Consider the following 12,155-nt stretch of genomic DNA (forward strand, 5'->3'; position numbering starts at 1 on the left):
TAAATTTCTGTTCAACCTACAGATTGTGCTTGATGCAGTGATATACTGAAAAAATAATACATTTATTATCAATCAGACTATATCAACAAATCAGATATCAACAGATATCAACAAATCCAAACAAAGTTTGAAGAAAATTGATAGATTACCAGGTGTCACATGGTACTGCTGTACTGCAATTGTTATACCTCAACTAACCACACGAGGGTGCAGCTTTAGAAAAGCGGCTCCCAACATTTCATCTGCGACGCAAGGCCTTCTATTAGGCCTACCGACCGCCACTCTCTACGCTTGACTCATCCCTTTCATCGTCTCAAGCGATCATCCCCCAATCCCTTTCTAAAAGACCATTAACGGTCCCTTCGATGCATTAGCATGACCATTTCCCATCCGTAATGTTTTTTTTTTTTTTTACTCTTGTTACTAGACGATAATGTACCATATTTAATATGCAGGAGCAGATGCAGCACGTCCATCAATCCATCCATCCATAACCCACCTTCCAGGCTGATGACTCAACAGTGCTTCTCTCCGGAGTGTCGTCTGTGGTTATCATGGAGGGGAGAAGAGGGAGTTCTGCTGCAGCTCTACTGCAGGCTCTGGCTGCTACCTCTAGCTATGACTCTGCAGTCTGTCATTTCCAGAGAGATAGATTGGCGTTCTGATCCACTCACACTCACACTTATTGGGGTGTTCTTCTCAAGAAAGAAAAAAAAAAACACTAAGGATTTAGTGGCTGCCATACTGTATTCCTTCAAGGTCGAAGGCGGACAATAAATGTCAAGGTCACGATTTATTGCAGATGGAAGGGAGGTGTTTTCTTAATGTTATGCGCTGCAGTATGATACAGATGGATTTACAGAAGGCTGAAATACTCAAACCAGTAGTGGCTATAGAGTCTGCTGGTACATGGCTGTAGAATAGTATTTCCCTTATTAAGCATAAATACACCAGGTTTGTAAATAGAACGGCATGTATGTTAAACGTGCCAGGTTGATAAGAAGCTAGCTGTTTGAGCCCAGAGATCAATGCACATTGGAAAATAAGCATCAGCTATGTAACTTTCTGAATGGTGCTGGGAGAGTATTGATTGAAGAAATGCTGCATTGTTGTGGTTTGAAACTCTAGCTATCGATAGTCTGATTATTCTGGTGGAATAATGGTATTTTTCAATGTCCTGGGTCACAATGGAATAGCAACAATATACTGTAATATTGATACAAATTTCAGTATTATACGATAGTATAACTTCTGGTAAATTAGCATGAATTGTAATTTCAGTTATTTTACCCGTTCGCTGTGTAAACTTATTTATTCTGCCATAAGGGTTCAAGATGCAGTCTTGAGGATTAAGTGGCATTTAGCTGTGAGTTTGCAGATTTCAACCAACTGAATACCCTCCCCTCACTCCTCCTCCTCCAATGACGAAGGAGAAGCTATGGTGGCCTGTAAGGTGGCCTGTACTGTACTGGCCTGTAAGGTGGCCTGTACTGTACTGGCCTGTAAGGTGGCCTGTACTGTACTGGCCTGTGAGGTGGCCTGTACTGGCTGTAATATGGCCTTTACTGGCATGTAAGGTGGCCTTCACTGTTAATTTCATGGGAATATACACAAAATACTATATATTATATTCCATTTCGCTAGATGCCACAAAATTCTCTTCATTGCACCTTTTATGTTTTACAAAGGAATATCAGACTAGTGGAAGCTGAGCTTAATTTTATTCAATAGAATAGAGTGGGTGAGACTATATTGATGTACTCTACACTCTTTGTATTTAGCTACACAAGCTAGCTGGTGGTGCTTCTTATTATAGCGCCTGTGGTAGCGCTTGTAGCAGGGATTAGCCTGGCTTGTCCGTTGCTAACCAGGTAACTAGAGGGACAGAAGGCAGGAAATAAACCTCTCTCCCTCCTTCACCGCTGCTAAGCTGGATAAAAATAGAGTCGGAGCGAGGGATTGGAAGACGGATGGACTGAAGGAGTGGGGGAGGGGATTAGGACGAGGAGAGACACTTACCCAACTGTCAGGACAAGAGGTGAGGAGGGACAGTAGTGACCTTGGGTATTAAATGTGCCGTGGAAGGGGGGGGGGGGGGGGAGGGTACAGTGAAGTGAGTACAGTCCATCATGCAGCCTACCTGAAGGACACACGTTGCTGCCTACCCTGGCTTACCATGTGCATGACAATGATGAGCATGTTGGGCTGCATGCTGCTGGCCTGGTTGGTGAGTAAACACACACACACACACACACACACATACACACTTTACTCATATATACATATTTAAACATACATACACACACATTCTTTATGTACATGACCTGTTATAGACTGTTGGTACCCAGATTAATGACAACATTGAACGATCCTCTCTATACATTGTCCGGTTCAAAAGGTCAGCACTACAGAACTAAAGTTGCAAATGGGCCTCAGATTAAATTCCCTCCAGGGAGAATACCATTAAATGGGGTTTAAATTGCAGTGAACCTGACCTGAGGTAAGAGGATAAAACGCCCACGTGACTGGATAGGCCAGGCACCCCTGCAGAGTTGGCATGTGCACGTGAACCCGTGTGTGCACGTTTGAGGCCCCGTGCTGGGGGGGGGGACGTGCGTGGAGTGTAATTAGTATTTTCCATCACCATTCGGACCTCTCTTCTGTGGTCCTGCGTTCCAAACCTGCTGTGTTAAGGTTTCCTAAACCTGAAAAGGAGCCCTGTTGCAGCTTGCTCTTACCATGACACTTAAGCTCTTTCCCTCTCTCACTCACGCTGTCTCTCTCACCCTTTTACTCCCCCTCCAAAGGCCAGAAGGACGGGCTGGGTAGGCGGGGAGCGCGGGGACGAGGGGGGGAGGGACGTCAGCGGAGGGGTGAGTGACTGTCAAGGCGCCATTGTGGGGAATGTGAGACGTGGGGAGAGAGAGAGAGAGAGAGAGAGAGAGAGGTGCAGGTGTGGATAAGAGACACAGGCCGCCATGGATCGAGAGGGGGGAGAGAGGCACAGGCCGCCAGAGAGAGAGAGAGTGGGAGAAGGTGAATTGGCTTTGAGGATTACCATGAGGTTGAAGGGGTGGAGGACACACAAAGCCACAGACAGCTGGGAGTGAGAGCCCGGCTCGGGTCGGTGATGGCAGTGAGCACAGACTCAGTCCACACAGTGTTTAGCTCTTCACTGAATGCTACCCAAATGCTCCCCTGACTATACTGACTCGCTGAAGACCTGGTGTGCTGGCTGGTGGGAAATGTAAACGCTGGGTGATGATGACCCAGAGCAGCCAATGAGAAACGAGGACACAAATGACGCATTTGTAATAAGCATTTGTACTAACAAAGTGAACTTGAGTTAAGTGATGCACCAAAATGAATAAAGTATGCTGGTACACAGGTGCCGGGACAAATTGATAATTTAATAACACGCGCTACAATACACAACACAATTATCCTTCAAGTATGATTCAACTAAATGCGCTCTGCTCCCTATATGTAGATATATATGCTGCCTTCTCCCAGTCTCAGCTTTGGCGCTGCAGACTTCTTCTGTTCTCCCAGAACTCATTATAGTGTCCACAGAACCATGCTTTCATCAGCAGAACTGCTCGCCAACTTCTGCTGTCTGGTCTCTTTCCAGAAGCCGCTGTGCATAATACCCAGGTGTGGCTTAGCTTCACCTAACCCTGCGGTCATCCGTTGACAAAGCACTTTATTTTACAAGGAATAGGTAAATAGAGCTCTTATTAACATCCAAGTGTGATGTTGATGTTGATGAAATCCCTGTTCCCAATCTTGACATCTCAAGTGGGAGTGTCCCCCCAGAGTGTCCCCCCCCCCCCCCCCCGGAATACAACATAGTACAGTCCAACTGGTTAGATTTATGCTGCGTTCGAGTATTCTCTGCGAACCGACTCGGATCTCGGATCTGACGCCACGCCCACACTTCAAGCGTTTTATTATTTCGCTCGGTCGTTGGAGGAAAACATGGACGCCACCCGGAAAGCTGTTGTCGCGGTAGCATTGGCAGAGGACCAGGCGCTCCAAAATAAGTAGGCTATAGGCCATAGGCAGAGATACGGACGCAGTAAGGTATTGCAGTAATACGAGTGATTGAAATTGCCATTTAAACCACCAAAGTGGTCCAAGAACACTGAAAACAGTTCATACTCCAAATCACAATGGGCGCAGCCATCTTGAATTCTGTCTCGGAATTTTGCTCGGTCACCACTGAGTTCAACCGAGATGGCGAGTTCGACGTCCGAGGAAAAGGGCCGTGTTTGTGCGTGTCGCTAGGCAACGTCCTCGGACCTCCGAGACAGATGGATATTAAAACGCATTAAAACGAGTTCTCCATTATAGTGGGTGGACATACCCACGTGTTACACGCAAATGTTTACCTGAAGCCTGAAGCCCAAAACACATCTTTGTTCAGATTTGTAGTGTGACCCAAAAAACTAAATCACATTGTTTTAACGGAGCATAGCACACAGAGAGAGAATTTACGTGAAAATGTTTTGCTCGTTTAATATCTGGCATCTTCTTTGGATGTGAAGATTGTAAAAAAACAAACAAAAAAAAATATTATCTATAGATTGAGAATAGGGGCCCTTTAAGCCTTCTATTGGAATAATGACAGCCGATTGTAAAGAGCAGAGCAGCCTGTTGATGACTGTGTGCTTTAATGGGTCTTCGGACGCCAGTAAAACTCGGGGGCACCAGGCCTCCGATGCGATCGATGGGCCCCGTCCCCCCTGGTTATGGTCATGTCTGTCCCTGTCTGCTGAACCATGGCGTCTACACCCCACCTGGGGTTAGGGGTTCGATTCCCTGGGCATGGCGTCAACACTGCCGGGGGTGAGGTTCAGGTACAGCGCCCACTGGAGCCACCCATGCTAGTAAATGGATCGGCCCACGGTAGGGTAAGACAACGTTTCGGATAAAAGCGCCCCCCCCCCAAATAGGCATCTATTATTCAGGAGGCAGACAGCGCTATTAAGCCAGAGGAAAACATCCCACATTTGGTGATGTCATGGGGGACGAGACGGGAGGAGGATGTGATGACGCGACGAGCTATTGTGGAGCTATCTATGACCAAAGGAATACACCCACATAATGGCTCTAATGAAGGCTTTCAATCAGATGGATATTTCCCATCTGATATTTCCCCCTCTTCCTCCTCCTCCTCCTCTGCCACCTCTTCCTCCTCCCCCTCCCCCCTTCCTCCTCCCCCTTCCTCCTCCTCCTCTTCCTCCTCCTTCTTCTCCCCCTTCCCCTTCTCCCCCTCCTCCACCCCTCCTCTTCCTCCTCATCTGCTTCGGACCTCCCTCAATGTTCTCCTTTATTTCGAGCTGGAAAGTAACTAAGGTACCCTTATCTTAGCTTGTTATGTCAACACGTATTCTTCCCCACATGTAACTGTGGTGTTTATCAACCCAGCCTGGCAACATCAGTTTCCGCTTTCTCTGACTGCAGTCACATGATGACGCGGGGAGGGCCGTTTGTTCCACAATCAGAGGAGGTTTAGCGTGTTGCATTGTGAAGCAGGTGCTACGCCAGTGGATTTGAAGGAGGGGGGGGGAGTCAGTGAGGGAAAGGCGGGTGAAGGAGATAAATAGAGAGAGGGGGAGTAGGGTGAGGGAGAGATAAAGCAAGCTTGAGGGAGGGAGGGAGGGAGGGTGTGTTAATTGCTATGGAAATTGATGATAGATAATAAAACAAACACCAATAAATTAAATTCAAGACGGGGCGATTCTAATTCTATATTTTCCACTCTGCAGAATAATGACATTGGGATGGTAAGTGATATGCGACTCCATTTGCAGAGAGGGAGCTACACAATGTCTCCTTCATTCCGTTCAATTAAACAGTGAACTGTACATAAATAATGGTTTTCATCTGTCACTGAGACACAGCCTGAATGTATGCATTAGCATACATTCACTTTAGACTGCTGAAACAAGGGATCGTCTGTCGGCTGAAAATGGCCATTAGTGACTTGATGAGTGAATGTTTATAATAAATAACTTAATTAAAATGCAAAAATCGTCATTATTTTAAGTGATTAAGTGCAGGCGGCGATGCATCTACTGATACAGAGACTGCAGCTGTTTTTACAGCTGAAGATAATCAGAATGAATGAATGTAACAAAGCTATTGATGCATCATGTATAAATGCTTGTGTGTGTGTGCTTGTGCATGTGTGTGTGTGTGTGTGTGTGCGTGTGTGTTTGTAACACACACAGCAATGATATATTTAAAGAAGGCTGACCAGAGCAGTGCCACACCACTAGATGTCTCCTTCTGATGAGACGACACTTGAATGAGAGTGTCGTCTCATCCTCCTCCTCCTCTTCCTCCCCTACCTTCTCTAGAGCCCTCTACTGATTCAACACAAAATCACACTAATAACCACATACATTCAAGCATGTATACACGCTTACAGACACGCACGCACATTTGAAATGCTTTATTTGAATTCATAAATTGCATTTATTTCCATTTGCCAAAATAGGTGCACAGACACAGACCCCCAGGTACAGGTAGCGTAGTCTCCAGCACACTGCCAGGCTGCTCTTGGTTGGTGAGCAATACCTAGTGCCCTTAGATTGTTGGGGAAAGTAGTACACTTCAACTCCAACAAGAAAAGACGGCAGGAAACCGCATAAAAAAATGTAAGACCTTTATTTAGAACTTTGGAAAGTAGCACAAAAGCAGAGCTGGTCTGCAGAACACCAGATTTTCCAGCTTGGGCACTTTTTATCGTCTCCCTCTGATTCTTCCTTGAGCTCCAGGTCAGCGCTGTTAGCAAACAATGGCCACGCATGGCTTCACCATCAACCCCACCTTCTAGTTCTGTCCATGGTCTTCAAGCACAACCTGGTTTGCCACGTATTGGTGGCAGTCCTTTCTCCCGGTTCCCCTCATCCCCATGTCCAATCCTTTCTCCCGGTTCCCCTCATCCCCATGTCCAATCCTTTCTCCCGGTTCCCCTCATCCCCATGTCCATTCCTTTCTCCCGGTTCCCCTCATCCCCTAGTCCAATCCTTTCTCCCGGTTCCCCTCATCCCCATGTCCAATCCTTTCTCCCGGTTCCCCTCATCCCCTAGTCCATTCCTTTCTCCCGGTTCCCCTCATCCCCATGTCCAATCCTTCCACAACATCCTCGAACCATTTGGTCTACTTTCGGCTCAGACTGGGAGACACACCCAAGTCTCTCAGTGTGTTTCCTTGCTTATCTCCTTTATAAAACATACAAGGCAAGATAAGGCTCATAAGGTACAGAACAATTACCCCAAAGGATCAACTCTTGGATCAGCCTGCTGGTGTCCATGTCCCAACACATACAAACCCTTGTATGTTCTACAGCCATTGGGATGTGCGCAATGGTTTCCACATGACTCTCAACCTCTAAATAAAAATACAGTGGGGGGAATGGGTATCTGGATCCCAGGTAGACAAGTTGAACCTTGTTAACATTACCTGCAACGTAGATTTTAAAGCACAAATAACAATATCCTCACACACACACACACACACACACATACACACACACACACACACACACACACACACACACACACACACACACACACACACACACACACACACACACACACACACACACACACACACACACACACACACACACATATCCATATGCATTCATGCATAAGCACAAACATCTCAACCCGCCCGCTGTGTATCTGCCGCACTACAGTGGAGTGCGTTCTCCGTGGACTAATAATGAAGCTCCGTGGGTAATGTGTTTGCAGAGCGGCGACTGATCTCATGGAGTATTCAGCGTGAACCGTCCCTGCTGTAGTGGTGGCGGCTGTTGGCTTTGCTAGCGTGTGCGTGAAATGACGACCAACATGCCACAGTCTATCTGCCTCTTCTTATTAGATACTTTACTTAATGCAATGTGTGTGTGCGATTGCGTGCCGGTCGGAGTGCATGTGCGTGTGCATGCGTGTGTGTGTGTGTGTGGGTGCGTGCGTGCCAGCGTGCGCGCTAACCCTGTTTGATTCAATCTGTTTAAGCCAGCAGAGCCAGCGGGTCAATACAGCAGACATGAGCGTGTTCGCGCTTCAAGGCTATGTTTCATGAAACCAGGATGTTTATTCTGCTGATGTCACCGTGACAGAAGGGCACCGTTGATCAGTGGGATACAGCCATTCTAGATTATTCTGTCCATGGTTGCCGAAGATTAGGCTTAACCTAGTGACACGCGTTGCGCGCAGAGATGCTCCAATTTAACAAAAATTACCTCTGGCGATGTGGTCGGCGGTGAGTGACGTATGAGCATTAGCAAGGGGCTCTGAGGAGTAGACGCCCACCGGCCAGTGTGGATGGAGAGGATAACACATCAGTACTGTGTTATCCATGTTGTGCTTTTACATGTAAATTTGCAGAAAGCAATAATACCTATGACATTTTGATTGTGTAACGTTTAGCTACCTAGCATGACATTGCTTTAGCATTTTGAAGGCAGCAGTCTGCAGCAGTGGCCAGAGGAATGGCAGCCTAGTAGCTTGTCCTTGGCCTCTGCTAGCTTGTTTGTGCTGGTTGGAAGTCAGTGTACTGTAATCTCCTATCATCATATGCTTCAATGCTACGATGCTACATGCTATAACCTTGGGAGGTACCCTTCCTCCAAGCATCATGGGACGACTGAGAGCACAGAGAATCAGCCAATCAGCCGCCTGGGCCTACCCAGTCCAATGACCCTGGAGACTTGAGGAGGTCGCCGTGGCAACTTCCATCCTTCCCTCTGCTCTCATCCCCCTTTCATCTTTTTTTCCCCCCTTCCCCCTCATCATGTTACTCATCTGTTTGCACATACACACACACACACACACACACACACACACACACACACACACACACACACACACACACACACACACACACACACACACACACACACACACACACACACACACACACACTTGGGAGCGTGAACAATGCACACACAAATACACAAGCTTATACAGGGGCGTATAAGTAAGACGCAAATAGCTGGGGCGGCAAAAGGCGACTGCAATTGACGTGCTTGGACTAAAAATAGACTGATGAGTCCCCTGCAAGGGAGGGAGAGAGATGTGAGAGAATAGAGAGAAAGCAAGCAAGAGAGAGGAAAAGATGCAAGGCGATAGGGAGAGGCAGTGGTACAGAGAGAGAGAGATAGTGATATAGTGAGAGAAGGAGGGATTTATTGATGAAAGGAAATAGAGTTAATCGTAGAGCGAGCGTGGCAGTGAGCGAGATGAGAGATGAGGGAGAGAGAGGGAGAGAGAGAGAGAGAGAGAGAGAGAGAGAGAGAGAGAGAGAGAGAGAGAGAGAGAGAGAGAGAGAGAGAGAGAGAGAGAGAGAGAGAGAGAGAGAGAGAGAGAGAGTAGGAGGAGAGAAAAGGGAGAACTCAGCAGAGGGCAGCAGCGCGGGCACGATATACAAGGGGAAAGAGTGCCGCAAAGTTGCATCCGGGGAGAGTGTTTTGTGCTGCACCAGTGGTACGGGGGGCTGTTTCTGCCCAGTCGGCAGACCCCGGGCTCTCAGCGGGCGCCTCGCTCCATATTTAATGCAGGCTTGCTGGCCGGTGGTGAGCGAGCTCGGGGGCAGCTGTCTCAGCCCTGATGGAAGCTGTCCTACATCACAGATAGTTGGTGGTGGGTCTGTCACAGACGGTAACCCCCCCACCCCACCACCCTGCCAGGGCTGGATGGTACAGTGGGCGGTTGGATGTGAGTGGGTTGAAAGAGAAAATAGCCCGAATGTGGAGCACCAGTTAACCACACACACGCACACTTTCATTTGCACACACACACAAACACGCACACACACAGACACACACAGACACACACACACACACACACACACACACACACACACACACATGCAGAACGATGCAGAACCAGATCCCACACACACACGCACACACGCACACAGATACACAGTCACACTGCTGAGAGAATGCGTAGAATATAAATCAAAGGAAACAGCATTCTTGCTGTCACACATGCATGTCCACATACACACACTTACTTTCACCCACTCTCTCCCTCCCTCCCTCCCTCCCTCACTCAGTCACTCAATAAGAGAGGCTAAAAACGCTGCAACGCTCCACACCTCCACCACTCTCCTGGTCCTCCCTCTAGTCTAATGTCTCCCCCTATGCGTCACGTGTGGGTGCGCGGTAACAGCAGGTCTGTGCGGCTGGGCGGGGACCCACTCGGGGGTGACCGGGTGCACTGATAGCAGCAAGCAATAGACTGGTGCCTGCACTGCTAGCGTAGCATCAGGCTAGCCCTGTCTGCCGCACTGACTCATTGGGGCCAGTAGGAGGAACACACACACACACACACACACACACACACACACACACACACACACACACACACACACACACACACACACACACACATATATATATATCTTACATCCTTTTCGAAGTACTCATGCTTCTATCTGTCTCTGTAATGACACAAATGCACACCAACATGTGCGCACTCACGCACACACATCTACAGACACACACACACACACACACACACACACACACACACACACACACACACATAGAGAGGACGTGATGTAAAGCAAACACTGCCATGCAAATAAGGACACAGGGATATGAACACCCACATCCATGGAATACATATCCCATGGATTATCTTCATCATCCTATTCAGAGAGTTTCTCTTTTTTTTCGAATCCAGATGTGCGCACGCACCGCGTCACGACACACACACACACACACCCCATTTATCATCGGAACAGAATGGGGACATGAGGCGGAGCAGCACATCTGCTGGTGCTGCAGCCCTGTTGTACCTGCTGGGGGGGGGGCGAGTAGAGGGGCAGTGTCCACCCCAGGCGGTGGGATAGATAGTGAGGACCGGGGGCCCACGTTCAAACCCTAGGAAGGATACTCCGGGATCTGTGAAGTGTCGTTTGCCCGTTTTTCCCAGACACAGATGAGGTCTATATTCCAGAGTCCTCCTCTGCGTCCTGAAGGGGACCGCCCTGTGTTAGCGTGGGTTTTCCTTTAGCCCCCTCCATTGACTTGCAGAGTCACAGTAGCTATAGTTCCTCTTCATGTTTGGGGAACACATTTTTTAAATACTGCTTTGTCAAACAGTATTTAGCAGCATTTTGTCGTTTGCCCTGTCTTCGGCGCTGTGATAGGCTACCTGTGATGTGCCACTGACAGCAGGTTGCCCTCGGCTACCAGGAGCAGGGTATAATATAAAAGCAATATAAAAGCTCGGGCAGGGCATCACAGGTGTGTATAAATATATATATATATATATATATATATATAGTGCCAAATGATCAGTATGATTGTAAACCTCCAATCTTCTGGGCATTTGAACACATCTTTGGAATGTAATTCAAAGTGTGTTCCCCCTACTTCCATAGGGTCTGGGGCTGGGGCTGCTGTATCTCTGCAAGTCGATGGAAGCCACTAACGGAAAGCAAATGCTAATACAGCAAACCCCCCGCCTATTCTGGATGTAAGGGAGAATTGAATCTGAACTGACAGATACCTCGGTGCATCCCTTTAGCTGTTGACACGCAACAGCAACCTGAAACAAAGCAACAGATACTCCTCGTTTCAGAGATGGATCATCCAACCGAAACCTTGTTATAATAACACTCTATATAGGCTCTGCTGATGCTGCTGCTGTAGTCATGCTGCCTTCCCCCCCCCGTTTCTCTGCCTGATTCCCATTTGAAAACCCCGGTTGAGGCTTCTGATTCTGCTTAATCTCAGGCTCGGCTGCACCTTGACGCCGTCCGCTTGGGAGAAGTTCTTATGTAACGCCAGAGTGTGGCGTGCAGTGGGTTTAATCTGCCTACATAGACGGCAATGTCTGCCACACAGTGGGGGGGAGAGAGGGAAGGCTGTGGGTGTGTGTGTGTGTGTGTGTGTGTGTGTGTGTGTGTGTGTGTGGGGGGGGGGGGGGGGGGGGGGGGGGGGGGGGGGGGGGGGGGGAGCTACATTGCTGACTTTTTATCCTCTTAGTGCCCTTAACTGTGTCTGTCATTCATCTTTCTTTTTATCCATCTATCTTTCTATCTTTTGTCCGTCTGTCGGAATTTATCCATCATTCTATCTATTTTTATCTTTCTCCCTTATTAATTATTTTCATTTGTTTATC

This window comes from Gadus macrocephalus, chromosome 11 (genome assembly GCF_031168955.1).
Source record: "Gadus macrocephalus chromosome 11, ASM3116895v1".
NCBI lineage: Eukaryota > Metazoa > Chordata > Actinopteri > Gadiformes > Gadidae > Gadus > Gadus macrocephalus.